At 38.0% G+C, this 26,312-nt stretch overlaps 1 protein-coding gene across 4 annotated transcripts in view; it reads left to right on the forward strand.

The window, feature by feature from the left end:
* TASP1 (taspase 1) overlaps positions 1 to 26,312 on the forward strand; it is a 257,097-nt gene that overhangs the window by 193,282 nt on the left and 37,503 nt on the right. The gene's annotated exons all lie outside the window — the stretch shown is intronic.

The following is a 26,312-nucleotide window of genomic DNA, read 5'->3' on the forward strand; positions in this document are numbered from 1 at the left end:
AACCATACTCCACCTGAAGTCCTTCCTGGGGTTGGGTATAGGCACAAGGAAGCAAAATCTCATCTGTTGGAATACAGATGAGTGGACCCCGGTTAAGCTGTTCATATATGATGGATATTGTATATATTATGGCCCTTCATCTCTAGATACTTGCTTGCAATCTGTAAAATTCTAAATTCTACATTCCAGATGAATAAGCATATATGTTGCTATTTAGTTTTCAGTAGGATTTTTGCAACCCCAAATGTGGTCTCGACCATGTTTTATTTTTATGCAGATAGTTTCTGGGGCTTTTAAAAATTTCAACAAATGTCTGTGTAGAAGTGATAACAGAGGTGAGATTTCTGAGAGCTCTTTGCTAGGCTTAAATTGCCTCTCAAGGAAAGCCTTAGGAGAAAGACTTAAATATAAAATATGAGCTACACAAGAGGGAGTTATCAAAAGGAGTAAGAAAAAGACTTCCACTTCCAATTAGGATGAAGAAAGTCACAAGAGCCTGTTGTTCTTACTCCCAATAATGAGAATAAGATGGATAAACTATAGAGTCATAGATTTAAAAACTTATTTGAAAAGGTGACTATGCTAGAAAACTTAAATGAACTAAATTTCGGGAAGAAATAAGCCTTTCCTAAGAGAAAAAAGCTCTGACTGCTTCATTCCTGGCAGAGCAGCAGGAGGAAGAGTAGAATTGACCCAGAGGAGTATAAAGAGAAACCAGCCGAACTTTTGATACTAATTATGGCCACATGTGAGCTGGCATGACAGATTAAAATCCTGAGAGTCCCCAGTCACAGGTGAGCCTTGCACCCGCCACTAGTTTTCCCTGTGAAGCCTTCACTAAGTGAGCATACCAGAGGCTTGGAGCAGGACAAAGAACCGAGAGTGACCGGCCCATCAAGATATGTAGAATTTTCACCAAGTGCACGGCAATGGCCAAAGAAAGACTGGAGGCAGAGCAAGATTCCTGAAAAGACATACACCATGGCATGGAAAGCCAGGGGAGGTTATCAAGAGCAAAGAGAACACATAAACAACCAAGAAAATTAGTACTTGGGCTATAAACAGAGAGGAATCTCCTATGGTTAGAATGCTGACAACTGGATAATAAGACATACAGAAATCTCCAGAGTCTTACCAGGGCTCAGATCCCAGACTTTGCTTAAGGGGAATTACTATTTCAGACCTCAAAATTCTAGCCAGTAATGAACTAAATCTAAAACTACCACAAAGCCCAGAGAGCTCAACTAGAGATAGAGTGACTAACAGCCCAAACCTAGAGGAAGGGATATGCCGTTTTTAGGGTAAGTATTATGTACTTTAAATATTATTTACTGTTCTTTTTCATGCATTTTCTGTCATACAATAAAAATTATGAGTCCTGTGAAGAATCAGGAAAATGTGATTTGTAAGAGAATTTTAAGAGAAAAATTAGTCAATAGAAGTTTGCCTATAGATGACCCAGATTTTGGAATTAGCATAATGAAATAATTATGATAACTATAAAAAGAAGCAACGAATGGGAATGGTATAATGGAAAAATAAAATATCAGAAGTAAAGAATTCATCTGATGAGCTCAGCAGGAAATGGAGTAGAAGACGATTAATGAATTTGCCAACGAGTCAATAGAAATTATCCAAACTTAAACACAAAGAGGAAAATGAAATTAAAATACTAAAGAGTGGCTGTGACCTGTGGAACATGACAGCATTCGGAAGTAATGCGTACGCATTTGGAAATATATAGCTGTAAGGGTCTTACATTTTTCGTGAGATAGTATGTTAATATTTGAATGTACTTTGTGTTAAGTTAAGGATGGCTCTTTCATCTATAGAGTAACAAATTTAAATATAACAAAAAAAATCAGTACAAGACATAAAAGGAAGTACTACAAAACACTCAATTAACCCCAAAAATAGGCAGGAAAAGAGGGACAGAAAAGCAAAGATATAAGAGACAAATAGAAAACAAATACCAAAAGACTTATACTCAACCATATTGATAATTACATTAAATGTGAATAAACTAAACTCTCCATTTAAAGGGAAGAGATTTTCAGGCTGGAAGAAACCCCTTGAAGACCCAGCTTTATGGTGTTTATAAGCTGTTCACATTGAATATGAAAAAAGCACTCAAACAAAATTGATAGTAAAAGTGTGGGAAAATATTTATTATGCAGACACTAAACATAAGAAAGCTAATGTGGCTATATTAATGTCAGACATAAGAAACATTATGAGGTAAAGCAGGACATTCTATAATGATAATATGGTCAATTCATCAAAAAGTCATAAAAATGCCAAATGTACCTAGTAACATGAGAAGAAAAATTGAGAGAACTATTGGGAGTAACAGATAAATCTACAGTCATGTTGGCAATCTTAAATCCCTCTCTCAGTGATAAGTAAGTAAAAATTAGTAAGTATACAAACAACACTATTATCACTTCACCAAGTGATATTTCTAGATCACTATACTCAGCATGTTATTTTTTTCAAGATCACAAGGAGTACTCACCAAGAAAAATTGGAAATTATTTCAGATTGAATGATAATGAAAACAATTTGTCAGAATTTATAGGATGCAATGAAAGCATTAAAAGGAAAAGTATATCCTTAAATGTTTCTAGTAGAAAAGAAGGCTTAAAATAAATTAGTTAAATTTCCATTTTAAGAAGCTTTAATAATAATAAATTCAAAATAATCAAGATAAAAGGAAAAACAATGACTTAAAAAGCAAAAAACAGAGGAAAATCAACAAAATCAGAAGTTAGTTCTTTGAAAAATTAATAAGATGGATATAACCTTAGAAAGAATGATCAGAAAAGAAATAAAAAATACAAATAACCAATATTAAGATGAAAAGGGAGCATCAGTGCAGAATCACAGATCCTACAGACACTAAATGGACAATAAAGTGATACTATGAACAACTTTCTTACAAAAAAAAATTCTGCAACATGGGTGAAATTCCATAAATTCCTTTTAAAAATCCTGAGAAAATCTAAGGCAGAAAGTTAGAATACCCATATATGTATTGAAGAATTTGAATTTATAATAAAAAAAAACTTCTCACAAACAATGTTTCATGCCCAGATGGCTTCACTGATATGTTATATCAGGCATTTAAGGAAGAAATAATACACTATTAAACCAGTTGGGGTTTTTTTTCCAGAAAAACAAGGTAGAGAGAATGCTTTCCAACTCATTTTGTGAGGCAAGGGTAACTTTAATATCAAAATTTGACAAAGATGTTACAAGGGAAACTGCAGGCCAATATCCCTTGTAAACATAGGTGTAGGAACTCTTAATAAGCTAATTATTAATTTAGGAGTAAAAATCTAGCAATATTACAAACACACATAAGGATACATACAGACACCATACATACACATCAAGTAAAGTACAGTTCCACTGACATTTAAAAATCAATGTTAACAAATGATTCTAAGACATGTGGATATACATATGCAAAAGAATGAAGTTGGGCCCTTACCTCACTATGTATAAGTTAACTCAGGGGGGATGGGTAATAGCTCAGTGGTAAAGTGTGTGCTTAGCGTGCACAAGTCCTGGCTTCAATCCCTAGCATTTCCATTAAAAAAAAAAAAAGCCAAAAAGCAAAACTCAGAATGGATTAGAGATCAAAATGTAAAAGCTGAAACTATAGATTTCTTAGAGGAAATCTTAGGATAAATCTTCACAGTCTTAGATTAAGCAATGCTTTCTTAGCACAAGTAATAAAAGAAAAAAATAGTAGATACATAGATCATCAAAATTAATAAATTTTGTGCTTCCAAGGACATCATCAAGAAAGTGAAAAGAAAACTCACAAAGAAGAAAAAAATTTGCAAATAATTTATTTGGTAAGGGATTTATATCAAAATATGTAAAGAACTTTTACAAAATGATGATGAAAAGACAAAAATATGGGCAAGGGATTTGAACAGACATTTTTGCAAAGAAGATATACAAATAGCAATTAGTACATGAGAAGATGTTCAACATCAGTAGTCATTAGGGAAATGCAAATCAAAACCACAATTAGATACCACTTTACATCTACCATAATGACTATAATCAAAAAGATGAGCAATACTAAGTGTTGGCAGTATATGTGACCTCATATAATGTTGGTGGGGGTGTAAAATGGTGCAGTCACTTTGGAAAACAGTTTGGGAGTTCCGTAAAAAATTAAACCTAGGGTTGTATGACTCAGCAATTCCATTCCTAGGTATATACCCAAGAGAATTGAAGAGCTATATCCACACAAAAACTTGTGCACAGACGTTTATAGCAGCATTATTCAGTAGTAGCTAAAATATGGAAACAACCCAAATACCCATCAACTGATGATAAACAAAATATGATATATTCATACAATGAAATATAATTGAACCAAAAAAACAAGAGCTGATACATACTACAGGCTGGATGAACCTTGTCAACGTGATGCTAAGTGAAAGAAGCCAGACACAAAGGCCACATATTGTATAACTTCCTTTACCTGAAATGTCCAAAATAGGCATATTTATAGAGACAGAATGTAGACTAGTGACTGCCAGGGGCTGGCAGGAGGGGAGTGTGGGGTCTAGTGCTAATGGGCAAAGTTTTTTTTTTGAGGTGATGAAAATGTTATGAAATTGGAGTTACACAACTTTGTAAATATATTAAAAGTACTAAGTTGAACAGTTATTTAAAGAGTGAATTTTGTGTATGTGAATTATATCTCAATAAATCTGTTAAAAATATCAACCAATGTAATTTACTTTAATGCCAAAATAAAGGAGAAAAATCATATGATACCTTGATATCATATGCTTATCTCAACTTCCACTCCTGATAAAAAAAACTTGAAATACCAGAATCTGATAAATACCTCAATCTGAACAAGTGCATCTACCAAAAACTAGTTAAAACCATACTGACTGTTGAAACACTGAACTAACACTGAGCACAGACAAAGAAGAGGTTCACTCTCATCAGTTCTATTCACTGTTTTACTGTAATTCCCAAAGAGGACAATAAAGCAAGTAAAAGAAATAAAAGACAAAAATTGGAAAAGAAGAAGTAAAAACTGTAGTTATCTTTAGATGACATGGAATGGATCTTAACAAATAGCATGCAAGGCTTATCCTCTGAAAACTACAAAACGTTGCTGAAAGAAACAAAAGAAAAGCTAAATAAATGAAGAACTCAGTGTTCATGAGTTAGAAGATGCAATAATGTTAATATAGCCAAATCTACCCTTAGATTCAAAGCAATTCCAATCAAATTTCCAGCAGGTATTCTTTGTTAAAAAATGATAAGCTGATTTCAGATCTTACCTGGAAATGCAAAGGACCTAGAATTACAAAAATCAACTTTAAAAAAGAAGATTATAGTTAGAAGACTTACCTGATTTTGAGACTCACCAAATTAGCTTCTATTCAAGGCAGCGTTCCCTGGCATAAGAGACAACCCTAAATCCTTTTTCAGAAGCTTTGAGATCAGCAAGAGTCCCATCTCCCTTTTCTGCAATTCCACAGCATTCTATAGGAGGTAAATCACCAGATTTGCTAATGTAGCAGGGTCCACCAGATGCTATAGAATTTATAAAAACATCACCTCAGAAATACAGATGGAAACTTGTGTCTCAAGGAGAAATTGAATGTATCCAACATAGAGATCCAGATTTATTGGCAGGGACGCTGCTGTTTGTCATTAGATTAAAAAAGAATTGTCTTTACAATAAGGATTTCCAAAATGACAAATGTTAAAGTGTACATTCAAAAACTTTATTATTATTATTATTATTATTATTATTATTATTATTATTATTATTATTATATTGAAGTATAGTTGAATTAGGCACTCAGCAACTTTAATAAAGTAGTCTGTAAAAAAATGAAAGACGATTTAGACAGACACATGTATCTTCTAATTTGTGTCTGTTGGTCAGCTTCTTCACAAGCTTATCTAACTGTTTATGTACTTTGTACTTAGTAAACATACACACTTTTAAATATTAACCTATCAATTTACTCTTTTTAAATTAAATTTTATTTTTTATTGAAGTACAGTCAATGATAATATGTCAATCTCTAGTGTACAGCACAATGTCCCAGTCTTGCATATACATACATATATTTGTTTTCATATTTTTTTCATTAAAGGTTATTACAAGATATTGAGCATAGTTTCCTGTGCTATACAAAAGAAACTTTTTTAAAATGTATTTTTATATGTGACGGCTAACGTGTGTAAATCTCAAACTCCCAAATTTATCTCCTCCCATCCCCTTTCCCCAGTAACCATAAGATTGTTTACTAAGCCTAAGTGTCTGTTTCTGTTTTGTAGTTAAGTTCATAGTATCTTTTTTTTTTTAAGATTCCACATATCAGTGATATCATATGGTATTTTTCTTTCTCTTTCTGGCTTTCACTTAGAATAATGATCTCTAGGTCCATCTGTATTGCTGCAAATGACATTATTTTATTCTTGTTTATGGCTGAGTAGTATTAGATTGTATATATACCACAACTTTCTTATCCAGTCATCTACTGATGGACATTTAGGTTGCTTCCATGTCTTGGCTATTGTATATAGTGTTGCTATGAACACTGAAGTGCATGTATTTTTTCACATTAGAATTCCCTCTGGATATATACCCAAAAGTGGGATTGCTGTATCATATGGTAAGTCTATTTTTAGTTTTTTGAGGAATCTCCATAATGTTTTCCATAATGGTTGCACCAAACTATATTCCCACCAACAGTGTAGGAGGATTCTCTTTTCTCCACACCTTCTCCAGCATTTATCGTTTGTGGACTTCTGAGTGATGGCCATTCTGACTGGTGTGAGGTGATACCTCAATGTAGTTTTGATTTGCATTTCTCTGATAATTAGTGATATTGAGCATTTTTTCATATGTCTGTTGGCCATTCGTATGTTTTCATTGGAGAAATGCTTGTTTAGACCTTCTGCTCATTTTTGGATTGGATTGTTTGTTTTTTGTTATTAAGTTGTTTGAGCTGTTTATATATTCTAGAAATTAAACCTTTGTCAGTTGCATCATTTGCAAGTATTTTCTCCCATTCCGTGGATTGTCATTTTGTTTTGCTTATTGTTTCCTTTGCTCTGGAAAAGCTTTTCAGTTTACTTAGGTCCCATTTGTTTATTTTTGTTCTTACTTCCACTGCCTGGGTAGACTACTCTAGGAGAATGTTGCTAAGACTTATGTCAGAAAATGTTTTGCCTATGTTTTCTTCTAGGAGATTTATTGTGTCATGTCTTATATTTAAGTCTTTAAGCCGTTCTGAGTTTATTTTTGTGTATGGAGTGAGGGAGTGTTCTAAGTTCATTGGTTTACATACTGCTATCCAGTTTTCCCACTATCACTTGCTGAAGAGACTGTGTTTATTCCATTGTATATTCTTGCCTCCTTTGTCGAACACTAATTGACCATAGGTCTGTTGATTTATTTTTGGGCTCTGTGTTCTGTTCCATTGATCCATATGTCTGTTTTTATGCCAATACCATGCTGTTTTGATTACTGTAGCTCTGTAATATTGTCTGAAGCCTGGGAGGGTTATTCCTCCAGCTTTGTTCTTTCTCTTCAATAATTCTTTGGAAATTCTGGGTCTTCCATGATTCATAAATCTTAGGATCGTTTGTTCCAGTTCTATAAAAAATGTCCTGGGTAATTTGATAGGGATCTCATTAAATCTGTACATTGCTTTGGGTAGTATGGCCATTTTAATGATATTGATTCTTCCAACCCAAGCACATGGGATATCTTTCCATTTCTTTAAGTTATCTTTAATTCCCTCAATCAATGTTTTTGTTGTTCTCCATGCATAAGTCTTTCACCTCCTTGGTCGCATTTATTCCTAAGTATTTTATTGTTTTGGATGCAATTTTAAATGGGATTGTTTCTTTACTTTCTTTTCCTGTTGATTCATTATTAGTGTAAAGAAATGCAACTGATTTTTGTATGTTAATCTTGTATCCTGCAACCTTTCCAAATTCTTTTATCAGCTCTAGTAGTTTTTATGTGGAGCTTTTAGAGTTTTCTGTATATAGTATCATGTCGTCTGCATATAGTGACAATTTTACCTCTTCTTTTCCAGTTTGGATCCCTTTTATTTCTTTTTCTTGCCTGATTGCTGTGGCTCGGACTTCAAAGACTGTGTTGAATAGAAGTGGTGAGAGTGGTCAATCTTGTCTTGTCCCAGATTTTAATGGAAAGATTTTCAGTTTTTCACCATTGAGTACTATGCTGGCTGTAGGTTTGTCATAAATAGCTTTTATTATGTTGAGATATGTTCCATCTATACCCACTTTGGTGGAGTTTTTTTTATCATAAATGGGTGTTGAATTTTATAAACTGCTTTATCTGCATCTATTAAGATGATCATGTAGTTTTTGTCCTTTTATTTGTGGATGTGGTGTATCACATTAATTGATTTGCATATGTTAAACCATCACTGTGTTCATGGGATGAACCCAGCTTAACAATGGTGTATGATCTTTTTATGTGCTGTTGGATTCTGTTTGCTAATATTTTGTCAAGGATTTTTGCATCTATGTTCATCAGTGATATTGCCCTGTAGTTTTGTTTTTTGGTAGTGTCTTTGTCTGGTTTTGGTATCAGAGTGATGGTGGCTTCATGGAATGAGTTTGGGAGTACTCCCTCCTTTTCAATCTTTTGGAATAGTTTGAGAAGGACTGGTATGAGTTATTCTTTGTACATTTGGTAGAATTCCCCAGTGAAGCCGTCTGGTTCTGGACTTTTATTTGCAGGGAGGTTCAATTTACTCTTCATCGTCAACTACTACCAGTGTTGAACTGTTAAAAGCACACAACGTCCAATAACTATCATAGGTTTCCCCTAATTTCACTTTTCTTTCAGTCTGTTTAGAGATGATGGAAAGAATTTATTAGACAGAATTGCTGCTTTAGGGAAGTGATTTTTCTGAAATTGCAGTAGGATCAGTGCACTAATCACCCCATTATTTGTTCTTAATTCTCTAAAAGTTTTGCATTCACAAGGTTTTTGGAGTAGAACTAAGTGAATCCTCTCTAATAACAATATAACCAAGTTTAAAGATAAATAATAGTGTGGCATTAAGACTGGGAGATAACACAAAAGATTGTTTGCAACCTATGCTCAGAGAAAATATCAGAGAGTATAAAATAGAAAGTCAGTTCAGAGGTCCAAGTAGAGCATAGGAATAAATGTTTGACTAGAAATTGCGTTTTATTATGTTTTGGGGGGTATTAAAAATTCTTGTTCTTCACTTTATTTTACCATTTTGGCTGTGGTCATGTATGCACATTTTGGTGACCATTAGCTTTTTCAAACTTAATGTCTGAATGCCTTAAAATACCAACCTAGATATTTACCTAATTAAAACAATTTTTAAAACTTTGATAAGGTCTTCCTATGCCAAGGGTTTGTATCATTGTGACAATAAAGCTTCAAGAAGCTGAGTAAATTCACTTTTATATCTTAAAAAAAACTTAAAAACATACTGAGTGGACAAAGGCAGACACAAAAGAATACTTAATGAATTGTTCCATTTACATGACGTTGGAGAACTGGCCAAAGTGAGGTATGGTGAAAGGAATCTGAAAGTGGTTGCTTCAAGAAAGGAGTCCGAGGGAGTTTAGGGAGGAGAATAGAAATTTTCTAAATGGAAAATTGTCAAGGTTTTGGTTTCATGGGTGTACAAATGGCCAAAAGTCGTCAAACCCTTTACTTAACATTTATGCATTTTATTGTATCTAAATCATACCTCTGTATTTTAAAAAGTCTAAATAAAGGTGTTAGCAAGACCATCTATAAAGAAGCAGTGTGAAATAGTAAGAGAATAGACTTTAGAGTTAGCCAGACTTTGATTTTGAGCCTGGAGCCCCTGGGATAGGTCAGAACTCTGACCCTTGGTTTCCTCATCTCTAAAGTGGGAATATTACTGATGCTTTTATAGTATCTTGAGTATTAATTGAATAATACAAATGAAGTGCATATAACAGCGGTGCCTAAGTCATGCTGGGTGGTGGTGAGAGGAGGAATGGATGGTAGAAGTTGTAGAGAATCTCTCAGGGCCATCACCTCACAGCTTCAGCCTCATTTACCCTGCAATTGTGCTCCTAAGGATGCCATGTATGCCACAGGAGTGATATCTCCTGAATTTTCACCCTCTTCCCCTGTTGGAGATGGTAAGGGGTTATTACATTTCTAACTTGTAAATATAAACCAACTGACAAGTGAAGTCAGAGCTCCCAGAAAAAGAAAAAAAAAACTGTTTGAAGCTACAATGGACACACACACACACACACACACACACACACACACACACACACACACATACACACCCAAGCCTGCGATTCAGGCCAATATGGTGGTAACAGAGCCCCTTCAAAAAGCTTTCTGACTAGAGGTCTACCAACTTGACAGCATCACAAAATTAGGTTTTTAAATGACATCTAAGTTGCCTGCAGCATTTCTATTAAGTTCACCTAACTGAATAATTTTTCTCTTAAAAGTAAGAGGGCAAAATATTGTTTACTAGCTACTATTGAGTAGCTCGTCTGCAAACACTGGCAGTGTTCTCAGATTCCATCGAGCTCTAGGCAGTGGAGCACCTACGGTTGTGCTGACCATGAGTTCCTTAAAAGAGACTTCAGTTCAATGGTAGTGGCCAGTGACATTCAGTCACTGGGTGGATTTAACAGACCGTATTTTAGATTTATGAAGAACCACTTAGACACAAGTTGGCTTCGGTCTAAACCAAATTTGAACTGCTTTTGGTAATCTAGTCCCCATATTACCCAACAACTGAAGGAGTCTGATCCCTGGCAGGAATCCAACTGCCCTGGGATGTTGTTAGGTGCCTCCAACAAGCTATGTACTAGGAAAACATCCCAGACAGCTCAGTTTGGCAAGTGAACTGATGGAACAGAAGGAAAAGTGGCTAATCAGTGATTTTACTTGTACTTTTTAAGCTTGCCCGGAATTTCAAATATAGAAAATTGCATTTCTTTTCCATGCTCTTAGGGTTGCTAGAAGGATCCAATTGGGTCTATTTAGAAAGTCCTTCAGACAAACAGGAGAAGATTGTAGAAGGTTGAGTATATGAGCAACAAACTTTGAGACAGACGTTTCCTCAGCCTCAAGTTTATTTCTAAGAGTAGCTGGTAATTTTATTTTTGCCTAATTAGTCTTATGCCATCAGTTTCTTCCAAATGATTCGTTCGACATAGCGCCAAGGCAGTAAATAGAATAAACACAAAGAGGGAATTCACTCTGTTGGCAAGAGCATAAATCTTCTCAGAGGTATAAACCATATTTATCCAAATAAATCTCATTTGAATCATGGTGTAGGGTTAGATCTTTGCAAAGATAAATATGTCTATTACTTGCACTTGTAGACACTCCATGTTAGTTTGAAGGAAGTGAATAAGCCTTTTTTGATGTTGTTTTTATAGCAACATGAACACATTAATTTCTCTCCTTCTACATATTTATATAGCCAACAGTCTACATAGTTCACATCAGGTGTGACTTAACATTAGAACAGCACCTTGTTATCTCCTAGTACTTAACATTTTAGGTAAATATGTACCTTCCCAAAGCAGACATGACTCTGTTTGCTCACAGGCTAACACGTAACCGTGAGATGTAACTGAGACAAGCATTCATGAGAATGATCAGCGTTATTACCCACAGTGGGTAATGGTTACAGAATGGTCTTTTCTTTTTCTTGGTTGGAAAGCAGTGGACAACTGACAAAAGGACTCTTTTCTTGTTTTGGGGTTTTTTTTTTTTTGAATCTTAAAACAAAAAAGGCCATAATCTTGGCCCATTCTTATTTCATATTAACTTCCTAACTCAAAACAAGGTATTGATTTGTTTGATTGTAAATATTCAAGATCACTCATTGGTTTTATGTTGCAAGAACTTTTACTACATTATTTTATTAAATAGGTGAGTAGTGATAGGACCTGAATCTACAGACATGCAGTGTATGTGGAGGTGCCAGTGGCCACGCAGGGCCTTGCACATGGAGGTAGGTGTTCATCCCATGGATACGTGTCTAATGAGTGATTCCACACTGAGGGTTAGGATAGAATGTTGAGTTCAGATGGTTGTTTGCATACAACATTTTATCCCTGCTGTGCCTGCTCCCCAGTAACCTCTAGATTTGAGAGCAAAAGCTGGATTCATTAGCAGATCAGCTTTTTTAAAAAAGTTGAAAATATTTAAAGGTTTTAAACTTACACAAAATATAAATTTTGTATAAAATTTTTATACAAGATTTAAACATTCTTAAAAAAAAGATTTAAATGTTCTAAGTTTTACATAAAAATGCAATTTTTTCCCTCCTAATTTGTTAGAGTAGAAGATTTGGCAACACTGGCTCCTACTTCCTATGTGGCCATGATTAGTTGGAACCAAGTGGCAGCCACTCTGTTTGGTGGGGCCTGGGCATTCTGCTCTGACAGTCCTACACCTTGCCTGCTCCACTTACAAGCATCTGAGACTGACCCACGTTGTAGATTTTGAACCCTCAGCAAAGTTTATCTGCTCAAATACATTCTCGTTCCACTACCACTCTTTCAAGTAATATCATTTCTATCTTCTTTAAAGCCTTCATCTTGGCGTGTCCATTCTGTCTAATCCTAAGATTTAAAATTCTTTTATGGTAGTTAATATATGAGTTTTATGTCTTCCAAGTAAAGCAGTGCTGTAAATTGGTGAAATTTTAACATTTTATAATAACTAATTGAGACATTTGGATATAGTTGAGCTACCCTCTCTGTTTACATTCCTTTCAAATACTTCTGGATGCAATAAGTGGTACATATGACAGTTTACTTTTATGTTCTTGAGCTGTCATCACTGTACTGTGCATGTTTGGACTACATTGCTGCAGTGTTGAAGGGATAAAAAAACTTAATTTAGAGTGAGGGTTATATTAACACTTTGCTATTAGGAGATGCTCAGAGTACTTGGAAACAGCTTTTTCTTCACTTGAAATAGAAAATTGATCTCATTTTAAATGTGCATTCTATAATAGATGAAAAACCCGATAATCCCCTGATTTCTTCCATTGATAGGTCTTTTGGATATTATAGTAAATTTTTGAACTGTTAGAGCATGCCAACGACACTTAGAACCTGCTCCATTAAAAAATGCTTATGATATGTATTTCTAGGGAAAAATGGAAGATCTTGGCAAAACAAGCTCTTAATAAGAAGTTAGTAATAAGCCCCAGTAGCCCCTGCATATAACATGCTTCCCATGAACTTCCAAAGCCCCGTGGTCTCACAGGAAGGATTGTCTTTAAGGTGATACCCTCCTAGGTACAAGTTCCTGAATCTAGCAATTTGTATTTTTGTTCAGTAGGCCATATTTGGGGCAAAAAAGAAATAAATACAATTTATAAGGTTTTCCCCATTAAAGATGATAAAAGTTCACTTCTTCTTACCTTCAGTTAATAAGCATTAGAGCTAATCAGGGGTTTATTATAGTGATTAATAATGATTACTCACTATAATATTAATAATATTAATATTAATAATTATTAACTGGGAAGGAAGCCTTGATTCTTTACCTTTGAGATTTCAGCTATTAAAAAAACTCAGTATACTTAGGGGCAGAGTTTTGATAAAACATAGCAGCTCATTTTAAAAAATGAAATTTTTATTGAATAAATGCTATTGAGTGACTATTATGTTCAGGTACTTTCCTGGAGACATAATAGTGAACAAAAAAGCCAAGAATCTTTGTACTCATAGGCTTACCTACTAGTCAGGGAGATAATAAACAAGATAAGTAACGCATATACTGTGTTTTTTGACAGATGCTTAAAAGAAACATAAAGCTGGGAAGGATTTTAGGAACTACGAGGTTTCCAATGTTAGGTAGGTCTCATGGAGAAAGTGACATTTGAGTAAAGTCTTGGAAGATTTATGGGAACAAGGCAAGAGCATTCCAAGCATGGGAAACAGCAGTGTTAGAGGACTTCAGGTAGGAGTGAGTGTTCCTGGTGTGTTGGAGGGACGGTGAGAAGGCCAGTGTTAGTGGGTCAGAGTAAGCAATGGGACCAGATCATGTGGGTTGTTATCATTGTCAGGATTTGGGCTTTTCCTCTGAGATGGGAGCTATTGGATGGTAGTGAGCAGAGGAGTGGCATGGTCTGACTTAACATTTTAAGAGGTGTCTCCAGCTGTTGAAAGGAGGCAGAGTGGAAGGCTGTCACCCCTCATGTGAGTGATGATAGTGAGTTGGACTAGACTGTTAGCTGTGCTGGTGGTGAAAGGCACTTGGCTTCTGTGTACATTTTAAGATACAGCCAACAGGATTTGCTGATGCTTTAGATAGAAGTATGAGGGAATAGAGAAGGCAATGATCACTCTTATGATTTTGGCCTGAACAGTGAGGAGAATGGAGTTGCTATTTACTGAGAGGAGGAAAAAGATGAGTGGAGAGGAAAAAGACTTGAGGGAAAGTAGAAAGAGCTCAATTTTGGGCGTGTTAATTTTGAGATGCCTGTTAGGCATTGAACGGAGATATCCAGTAGGTGGCTGGATATATGTGTCGGGAGAGAGGACTAGCTAGAGATATATATTTGGGAATCTCAGCATATAAATGCTTTTTTAAAACTACAAGACCAGATGAGATCACCCAAGAGTGACCACAGCCAGGAGAAAAGAGTTCTGAGGAATTTCTGTTTGTAAATTAAAGGGATGGAGGAACCAGCAAAGGAATCTGAGAAATGGCCATAGAGGTTGGTGGAGAGCCAGATGAGTGTGGTGTCTGAGAATCCAAGGAGAGCAAGTATTTCAAGCAGAAGAGTATTGACTTATCAGATCCCATAGTCTGAGCCCATGATGTGAGGTCTGAGGATAGACCGTTGATTTTGCATTTAGAAGTCACTGCTTACCTTGAAAAGAGCTGTTTCAGTGGAGTGGTCAGGGGAGAAACCTGAGTGTAAAGGGTTTACAGAGAATGAAAGGAAAGAAGTGGAGGGTACAAGCATAGATAAGTCTTTTAAAGAACTTTGCTGTAAATGGAACAAAAAAATTGAAGTGGCAGCTGGAGGAGGTAGGTCTGGAGAGTTACTGTTCTTTCCTCTTTCTCCAGTGCAAGCAGATGCTTTACTTTCTGTCTGAAACACTCCAAAGTTATTTTTCTACAAAATGAGTTGAGGAAAAGTGGTCCCACTATTGAGTCCTGGGGTACCCCAACATTTAGTGGTTGGGGAGATGAGGAAGAACTAGCAAAGGTAACTGACGTCTCAGTGTTAGAGTAAAGGGACATTTCAGCATATTTATTTTTTGTTTCATTTTAAAAATTTTTATTTATTTTTATTGATGTATAGTCAGTTTATAATGTATCAATTTCTGGTGTACAGCATAATGTTTAAGTCATACATATACATACATATATTCTTATTATAAGTTACTACAAGATACTGAATATAGTTTCTTGTGCTATACAGTAGAAATTTGTTATTTATCTATTTTATATGTAGTATGTAGTCTGCTAATCTCAAACTCTCAATTTATCCCTTCCCACCCCCTTTTCCCTCTGGTAACCGTTAAGTTCGTTTTCTATGTCTGTGAGTCTGTTTCTGTTTTGTAAATAAGTTCATCTTTTTTTTTAGATTCCATATATAAGCAATATCATATGGTATTTTTCTTTCTCCATCTGGCTTACTTCACTTAGAATGATGATTTCCAGGTTCATCCATGTTGTTGCAAATGGCATTGTTTTATTATTTTTTATGACTGAGTAGTATTCCATTGTATAAATATACAACTTCTTTATCCAGTCATCTGTTGATGGACATTGAGGTTGTTTCCGTGTCTTGGCTATTGTAAATAGTCAGCATACTATAGTAGTTAGGATGCAGCTAGAAGACATTTGTTGACATTTGGGGTGAGCTGGCTTAAAGAGTTATGCAGGTTTCTTTATTGAAGGGTGTCTGCACCGTTACGTGCTCACGTGCCTGTCTAGCTGTAGGAAGAGTGGGCTAGGGCTGACATTTGACCACACTCCCTTTATTCAGAGAGCCTCTCCCAGGACCAGCAGAAATCAGCCTGGGAAATGCTGCTCCCTCTGTCTCAACACTTTAGCAGTTCTTTGGTGTCACATGGGTCAGATCCATAAGAAGTCAGGAAGCAGATGGTTTTGACAAGGAGAAGTTTGTTCAAAGAGTGTGTTGGTGGTTTTTATTTTTACCCCTCCCAAATTCCTTACTGACAGATCAGCTGAAATTCTCAGGAAATAGTCCATGACACAAACGGTAGTTTCACTCTTTATTATAGTTTCAACATTAGCCTTTCATTTCTTTTCAAATACAAGATGCTCTTTTCAAGCCATAGTAAAATCTATGTTATCTGGCAGCTTACCAACCAGAAGATTGTAACTGACATCTTGGGTTTTCACTCAGTACAAATCATCCGGATGTTGAGATTTACCGACCAGGTTCTCCAAGAGGAGGCCACCTGGTTGTCTTTACTGACGAAATGGTGGCCCGGAGCTTCCCCTCATAGAACCGAAGGTAAACCCCACAGCCTCGTGCAGGGACTTGGGGGCAGCTGCACCTCGGCCTGCAGGGTTTGGCTAGATCTCCTCCTCTTATCTTAGGTCAGCACCTCCCCTGGTGTTAGCCCCTCCGAGAACAAATATCTGAGATATTAGGTTGCTTATGTAAGGTCATGCAGCTGCCAAGAGTGGAGCTAAGATTCAGGCCAGACAATCTGGACTCTAGAACCCCAGCTTCTAACCATTTAGTTGTCAAGAGAGGCGTAAGCTAGAGATATGTATTTGGGAGTCTCAGCATATAAATGCTTTTATAAAACTACAAGACTGGATGAGATCAAGGGAGTGACCGCAGATGGAAGAAAAGAGACCCGAGTCCTGGGGAACTCCCATGCATTTAGGTTGGGAACACGAGGAGAAACCCGCAAAGGAGGGTGAGAAGTTGTGGCCATAGAGGTTAAGGAGAAACAGGTGAGGGCGGGTCTTGGAAACGAAGGAAAGGAGTTGTTTCAAGGAGGAGAGGGTGACCATCTTGATCAGAGGCTGCTGCTGGGTCCTGTGCAGACATTGCAGTTGTTTTGTTCATCCTTTTTTGGCAGTGCTGGGGAGTGGAGTGGGGGCACACTCGCGCCTTCCAGAATGGGTCTCAAACAGTAAGAAAGGACATAGATTAATTTCTCAATAGATTATGTTGCTGCATTAAACACTCACTAAATCACTCTGCCACATAATTAAGAAAACACAGAAAAATGACGGGAAGAAAAAAAAATTAATCCTGGCCCTGAATGCATCCTTCTGGAATGCAGTGGGTTGCCCCACATTAACCACTGTTAACATTTTGATATATTTCCTTCTATTTTTGCAATTATGATATTTTTTACACAATTGTGATTGTATAGAATACAGGGAATGGCATATACCGATTTTCTGCTTTTTTAAAATCAAGTTTTAATAGAAAAACAGTCATGCTCCTCTTTGAACATTTTGAACAAGAGGGTAAAGAAAATTTTAAAAATCAGAGTAAAAACTGTAAAAGGTCTCCTCGGTCTCAGGATGCACCATTAACATGACGGTATCAGATGTGCGTTTCCATGTAGTCTGCATGACATGTCTGCTGACCTTTCTCCCTGCCTGTCTACCTGCTTATCGAAGAGGAGCCTAGGGGCAAGCTTTGTTCCTGCAGAGATGGGGGTGTAAATCCGAGGTAAGAGGGTGGGGTGGAAACCCTGGCCCCCACCCTCGGATGCACTGGGTCTCAGGAAATGGTCCCAATACCATCCTGTAAGAGCAGCACTCTTAAGTCCGACTGGGTCTACAGAGAAGGTGATGCAAGCCCTAGGACCAGTTGGGATTTTAGTTAGTTCTTAGAAGGGCTATTGAAAAAAATCTATAACCTGAATTCTAGGAAAATTTAGACGTGGGGTTTTTTGAAAAAAAAATTTAAACAGCATTTAGAGGGTGATTCTATTGCAAAACTACAGAGACTGTTAGAATGGGAAAGAACCCCCAACACAATTGTGTCAAATTTTTCATTTTTACCTGCAAAGGTGCTGAAGACCAGAGGGCTAGTCACCCTCCAGGTGAGACTCTCTAATCCGTCTGCAGTGGAGTTAAGGCTCAAGCCCAGTTCTCTGAATCTCAGGATAACCCTGAGATTTGTTGGTAGAATTTGTGGCAGTAGCTTTTCCGAGCAAGCCCTATTTCACCCTGAAAAACTACGTAGTCGTAAACCTCCTGTAGTGGAAATTGTGTCTCTTAACAGAGCTCGATTTAGAAGCCTTCATGGAGGCTTTGTGGGAGTAAAGAGAGCCCTAAATTTGGAGTCCAAAGGCTTTCATTCAGGTCTCAGTTTTTCCACTTCCTCTGGGACCGTAAGCCAACCACATAACCATTCTGAGCCTTGCTTTTTTTCCAGCCGAAAAATGGGTATAGTATACATGTTTCTACCTGAGAGGGGGTTTTGAGGAGATCCTGCTGATGCAAAGTACTGTGGAAACTAAAGCATTATGCAAATATAGGGACTTAGTATTTTTATTAAGATTTTATAGGGAACTAGTTTCACGAGGAATTAGCTTCCATATCCTACAAAGACCTAATTGCCTTCAGAGCAATATCCATGTGTGTTTCATTCTTCTGTTTTCTGTTCCCTCCTAATAAGTGCAGAATAAATATTTGCTAAATAGTGGAGAGCTTTTATCACCTTTAGCAAAATGGGATATCTATAATAATTCTCTGTGTGAGTGGTGATACAATAGGTACTGTGGGGCTTGCCCTGTTAATGTGGATGCCTTCATGGGGCTTTTTTTAAGTTAAAAATAAAGGGGCAATGTTGTCTGATGTTGCCTCTGAAGTGTGGTGTCGTCGGCATGGTCAAAGAAGTAACAAAAGTTGCCGAGAGACTGGAACCACATGCTGTTCTCATCAGACAGCGTTTTAATCTTATTTTAAGTCTCCCAGACAGGATATTTCTACGTGAGAACAATAGAACTTTTCCCTCTGTGTAGCCTTGTTTCAGGACTAACAATGAAATTCACCATAATGCTGTCTTTGTGCTTCGTCCACATTTGCCAGGGGTCTTTTATGGCCTCTTTGTTTTAAACGTGGAAAATCGGGCCGGGGCGACATGGAGTAAAATGACTAACATGTGGAATCAGTTCCTCAGTCTATTGAGATTACTGATTTGTTGGGTTGAACTTAGAAATTACATCTTCAAATTGCTCTGGCCTGTTTACCACTTTTTAGCTTAAGACAATGATAGAATAGAAGCAAAATGCTTACTTTTAGAGTCATCAACAAAGGATGCAAAAACTCAGTGAAGTCAGTGTGAGAATGTTCAAACTTTGAGAGGCTGTGCTGGATACCGTCTAACCCAGAGTCCTCGGTTCACAGTCTGAGATTTTCACTGATGTGCCCAATAGCACACAGGCTGAGAAGTGAGCGCCCCGACCTCTGGCCTGTCGTTAAATGGGGTTTTATTCTACAGAATATACACATTACTCTGGATTATATTAAGCAGGTTCATGTGAAACTGTCAACTAGTTGAGTCCATCTGCTTTCAGGATGAAGTCTGAGGCCCATAGTCTATTTTTAGAGCAGTAACTACATTCCATGGTTTAATTCAGCACACAAGGAATGCTCAGAATATATTTATTCACAAGTTGTGTCTCCTTGAAAGACAGCTCTTGAAAGCGAGGGGCAGGGAACTTATGGGAAAAGGATAAGGGGGTGGGGGTGGTGTCTACTGACTCAAGTCATTAAGAGGGGAAAAAAAAAAGGCCCATAATAGAAACAAAGCTATAAAAACCAACCAGACATACTTCCTCAGCCCTTCTCTCTGGAATCGGTCATTTAAGGTCTGTCACGCTTGTGCCAGTAAAAGGAAGCAGACAGTGACTGTTATCACATCAGGTAAGAATTCACTATATAAGGGCACAAGGTGTGCTCAGCCAGCGTGCCACTCACAGCATCAGCTCCCCATGCCCCGAGGAGCACAGTGATTAATGCAGAAAACAAGCTTAGCCTGGGGCTGCATGGATCTGTAGTCTACAGTACATACACGTCATTCTGGGTTATATTAAGGAATTTCATGTGAAACTGTTAGTAGATTGAAAAATATGTTACCTAGGACTCAACAACTTGCAAAATGTGGCAGAATTAACAAGAGAAGGAGAAGTGGTAGGGAAAAGGAATTTCTGTCTCTTCAAAAGATCATAATTATATAAAATTGAGTGTAAGACACTCTCATCCTGCTCTCCAGGAGGGAAAATGCCTTGCAAACAAGGGACCCCTCCTTCTTTTCGTATTCCTTTTAGTGCGGAATTTGACAGAATTTCCTTCATGCAGCATAACGCCGTAGACACAGCAGGCCTACAGCCCCACGTGACCACTGTCCAGGCTGTTGCTCTCTCCGACGGTTCTCTCTGGAAGAGGGTAATGCATGTGCAGTTGTTCTGTAAGATGAATGAACAGAGAATGTCAGATCATATTATTTCTATATTTTGTGTCAGTCTTGGGAAATATGTAGGCTCTTATTTTCAGAGTTTTAAGGTCCACAACCTCAATATCATTTTAATCATTTAATCTCATCAAAAATTTGTAACAAACTTATAAGCTATAATCAAAACTACAAAACATAAAAGGAAGAAATAGAAAATGTCTAATTTGTAGTTTACTCTCTTTCATTTCCTAAATCCTCATTTAAAAAAAAAAAAGGTCCTCTATTCACTTAGCAAAGGTACAGAGCCCCTACCATGTGCCAGGCTGTCTTTTAGGCACTGAAGGAAAAGCTGTGAACAAATAAAACTCCCTCCCCTCATGAAGCTTTTCTCCCAACGGGGGAGACAGGCAAAGAATAAGATACAGGAGTGAAATAGGTGGATGGTTAAACAATGGTAAGAATATATGAAATGTTGAGGCAGAGCAGGTAGTGGTGGTGAAATTCAGGTGAGTGGCCAGTGGAAACCTTCCTGAAAAGGTGGCTTTTGAGTAAAGATCTGGCAGAAGTGGGCAAGTGAGCCACTTGGACACTGGATGGAAGCGCTTGCTGGGCAGTGAGAACAGCACACACAGTGGCCTCGAGGCAGAAGTTGAGGAGCAGCATGAAGGCTGGTGGAGAGGGAGAGGGGCCAGCAAAGGGAAGGGCAGGAGTTCAGCCTGGAGAACTATCACAGCCCACGGCATGTGGAGCATTGTTGGATTTTACTCCGTTATCTGTTATGGACTGAATCCTGTCCCCGACAAGTTCTCACCTTAGAGCCCTAACCCCCAGTGTGATTATACTTGGAGACAGGGTCTTTAAAGAGGTGATTAAGGTTACATGAGGTCATAAAGATGGGGCCCTCATCCAATGGGATGTCTTTATAAGGAGAATTACCAGGGATTTGCACCCACAGAGAAGAGGCCATGTGACGATCCTGGGAGAAGACAGTCATCTGTGAAACAAGGAGAGAGGCCCCAGAAGAAACCAGCCCTGCTGACCCCTTGGTTCTGGCCTTGCAGCCTCCAGAACTGTGGGAAGATACATTTATGTTGTTTGAGCCACTCAGCCTGAGATACTTTGTTATGGAAGCCCTGGCAGACTAATATATGATCCTAACACCCAGTTATCTTTCACAAGAGAGCTTTCTGCTCAATAGAAAAGTTGATCTTAAGCAGACTTTACTATGTTAACTAACAGCAATACTCAATCCAAAAGGAGCTCCTTTTGGAACTGATTTTGCAGGTACTATTTTTGACTTTAAACAGGTGAGCCTACAAATGAGTCCTCTGAAACAGAGCTAGCGAGTCAGTCCAACCAGTTTTTTTGTTTTGTTTTGTTTTTTATTGGCAGTTCAAAAGCAACTCTCATGATTCCTTTACTTTTGTCTTTTTTAATACAGAAGGATTGGCCTTTGGCTGGTGTGAATGAAGGAGATGCTGTCCCTTCTCTTTCCATCCCTTTTCTCCCAAACCCTGCTCCCTCTTGATCTCTTACCATCTTCCTCCTAGCAAACTGCCTTCTGAACCTCACAAAAAAAAAATAATGAGGAGAAAATATTTGGCTGCTTTTTGAGGTTTTTTTATTCTGAACCCTGAGAAGGAAGTGAAAGAATCAAGTGTTTTTCCTTCTGAATCCTTTCTTCCGTGCACTTTTATCATGGAATACCATGCAGTGATGAAAATTCTTCATAAAATTCCAGCTATTAATGTATTGATAATGACAATTAGGAAGCCACTCTCTGGTAACTCTTGAATTAATGGTGTCTAGGCAGTGAATATCAGAGGCTGCTAAAACTGTTACCAAGCAAAGGGCTCACTGCTGATGCACATAGAAGCCGGCATTATGGCACCGGCTTTTGAGAAGAAAAAAGCTTAAGGTGAGGTTGGCTGGCAAGGAGACAGAAGGCATGGCTCAAACCTGTCTCCCCACCTGGGATCTTGGGTTGGGTCAAGTTTTTATGAGTTCGGGGGGGGGGGGTTGGTGTGCGGAAGTGCTGGCGGGACAAGTTTTGATTGGAGGGATTTGGGGCTCGGTCATTTATGGTAAGGTGTGGCAAAGGGGCTTCAGCACTGGCTTTTTCTGGACAGCAGACCCTTTGCTTTTGAAAGGGCTCGGGAGTTCAGGTTCGGGTCATGTCCTGGTCCTTTGGAGGGGGGCAAGGAGAACACCTGGAGTTTCAGGGATTGTTTGAGGTCAAAATCTCTCCTCTGTATGCTTCTGCTGCATGACTTGTAGTTTTGATCTGTTGTCTCTGCAAAACAACTAAGTATCTTGTGAGAAACAGGATAGGGTCAGTTTGAGCCCGGTTCTGTGGTTACAGAACCATTAGGCACAGTTGATAGGGGAGCTTTCTAATGGAAGGATCGGGCTGCCACCATCTGAACCCAATGGACCAATAATATTAACCCCAGTGAAAGACAAGCACCAGATGTTAGGGCCATCTGAGCACACACCATAGGCAGAGCACAGTCCCACCCGTGGAAAATTATTGCCCAAAATGCTCTTCTAAAGATGGTAGCTGTGACTACTCTGGTGAGGGAATGCAGGGGTTGCCAGATTTTTCTAGAATAGGTAGAAATCAAGATGCTTATATGCAACTTCCCCATTTTAAAATATTTTCTATTAATTTTTTAAAAGTTGGGAACACTATGCGGGCCAAACCAAATGAACTTGTCGGCTCTGCTTTACATGGGCCCCACACGTCATGTTCGTATTCCATGCGCTCCAGTGCTCCTTGACTTCCAGTGTCATGACCTCTGGAAAGTCTTCCCTGCCTCCTTGATGCACATCTCTCCTCTCCTCCTCTTGACTTCCTATGGCATCTGTGGTTGGGTATGTATGATATTGTGAGTTATCATAATAAATACTTATTTGTTCTTCCTCGGTGGTTCCTGACTCACAGCTCCTGAAACCCTTGGAACTTCCTAAGTGATAAGAGCTATAGGAGCATCTTCTGTCATAACATTTCATCTCTAGTCCTCAGTTCCCCAAATCACTGCAGAGCAAAAAGGTCAACTGGGTATCTTGTTATTCACAGCAAGCCCCTTTCAACCATACCTGTTTATTTTAATGAGATGATTTTTGGAAAACCCCAAGGTAACTTAAGGTTGGGGTGTAGTTACCAGGAGAACCAACTGTGTAATTAGAGGGTTGAAAATTTCAGCCCCACCCTCTAACCTATGGGGAGGTAGAGAGAGGCTGGAGATTGAGTTCAGTCACCAATGATTTAGTCAGTCGTGCCTGGGTAATGAAACCTCCATAAAAATCCCTGAACTACAGGGTTCGGAGGGCTTCCAGAATGGTAAACACATGGAGATCTGGGGAGAGTGATGCCCCTTCCCACTTCCCCTGCCTGTGCATTGCTTCTCTCTGACTGTTCCTGAATTGTATCCTTTTACAATAAATTAGTAATCTAGTAATTAAACAATTTTCCTGAATTTTGTGAGCTGCTCTAGCAAACTAATCAAACCTGAGGAGGGGGTCATGGGAGCCTTTAATTTATAGCTGATTCATAGCCGTGGACCAGAAGTGCAGCTGATAGCCTGGGCTTGTGACTGGCATCTGGAGTGCCAGTCTCCAAATAGGACTGAGCTCTTCATCTGTGGGATTTGACTGTCTCCTGAGGACTGAGCTCTTCATGTGTGCGATCTGACTGTCTCCTGGTAGAGCGAGTCAGAATTGAGTTAAATTATAGGACACCCAGTCAGTAGTCACAGAGTTAATTGCCGGGCGGTGTTGGAAAACACACACATACTCTCTTAGTCTGTGTGATGTGCCTTCGTTAAATGGTTTTCTAATTTCATATGGCTGTATTCGTCTTCCCAACAACACGACGTGTTCTTAGAAGGTACTTTGCCAGTATTCTACCACTTTGGTTTTCTCTGTAGCACCCAAGGATGTTGAGCTGATTTTGGATCTTTAGAAGATGAGCGATACAGCAAACTGGTATATGCAAAACCTGTGGTAGTTAGTAATTACTCAACAATTGTTAATTATTGCATCAGTGACAGCCAAACAACAGCATCAAAAATATTGGCCTAAAAATGTCCATTTTCTTCAACCTTACATTTTAGCATGCAGCTAATTTTTCATTAAAATACCTTGCTCTATTTTTGCAGAATGTCAAACATTTCAAATAAAATTGCCCGATTCTAAGATGTCAAATAATCTTTAATAGAGATTGTGCTGCCTAATGTTTTGTGCTATAGCAATGTATTTGTTTGAATAATGAGAATCTAACATGTATTGACGTATGCCTTCATTGCATGCAGTCTCATGCAGTCCTTGTCAACCTGATGACAGATGCTATTGCACCTAATTCATAGGGGGCCCAAGAAGCTAGTAAGTGCAGAGGCCTGCACAGAATCATTGTTAGGATAATTCCAGCTGCTGCAACAAGCACACCCCAGAATATATGTGTATAGTTGTTCAAACACAATACGAAGTATGTTTCTCATTCACATAAAACACAAATTGCGGTTTCTAATTGGCAGAGGGCTGTCCTCCAAATTATGATTCAAGATCCCAGCATTACAGAGGCTTTAGGTCATCAGAGAAAGATCATGGGAACGGGTTATAAAAAGGTTTTCTGCTAGGTCTGGTAGTAGCACATAGCACTTTAGTCCATCAGCCTGATTTCAGTCACGTAGCCATACCTAACTGCAAAGGCGGCTGGAAAACGTGCTTCAGCAGCATGTCCAGGAAGAAGAGATGGCCCAGGACCCAAGGTGCTTGATTCTGTAACCCATGCACATGGCCATTATGATGAACTGCCTTTGTAGATTAACCTTGGAATTGGACGCAATATATTGTATGCTACACGTACTTTCTTAGCCATTGATTGATGAAAAAACTTGCGTTTTTAAAAACAGAAACTCAAACTCTTAGAATTATGAAACCAATGAATATTTCCAAGAGCCTTTTTTTTTTTTTGAGCTATGTCTGTCTAGATTTTATTTTCCGGACACCAGAGGAGGATAATAACTTGTTTAAGAGAATCTTCCTTGACTGTCGTGGCAGGTCTCGAGCAGTTCTCCTACGAGTAGAAAGATGGATTAAAATATAACCACTAAATAAAGGCTTTGAGACTTTTAAAATTAAATTGTGCTGGTAGTTTTCCTGGAAACCACAAAAAAGCAGTCGCTAAGGTGATCTTTAAAGATTTAAAGACATGAGTATGAATGATAGGAGGTCTCAGCTACTACTTAGATCGTGATTAGGACTTCAAGCAATGATATAATTTCTATATTATTTTTTTCTTACTTTAACTTTCTCATTTTGAAGTCTTCAGGTTAAATGTGTTATTATACAATGCATTTGGCTTTACAAAAAGATGTAGCCCTAAGATTACTGGCTCTAAATAGACAGTTAAATTTACAAATTGATAGTTCTTCTAGGAGTGTTAATCTCGAGGATCTGTCCGGCCCCACATGGAATCAGCAAGAAAGCAGAGAACTATAACTACAAGGCCATTGGGTTCCATTAATGTGGAGCCATTAGCATCTGAGAAATCTAAAGCTCCATCTCCATTCTAACAATACAGTCTCTTGAAAAGTGGGAAATCGGAGTCAGTCTATACTTTAAAAAAACCTATTTAAAAAAATCTTTATTATGACAAACTAGTGTGATTGACTTTTTAACCAACCGACTGGTCACACTAGTTGAAACACTTGAGATTCTTTGTCCATAAACATAGCCCTGAAGGGTGTATTTTAGTCACTCCCCCACTCAGTAAGCATTTCCAGAGTGTGCCCTCTGTGTCAAGCACTTTGACAGGTGCAGGGAATACAAAAGTTGGTC

The sequence above is a fragment of the Vicugna pacos genome, chromosome 19 (genome assembly GCF_048564905.1).
Source record: "Vicugna pacos chromosome 19, VicPac4, whole genome shotgun sequence".
NCBI lineage: Eukaryota > Metazoa > Chordata > Mammalia > Artiodactyla > Camelidae > Vicugna > Vicugna pacos.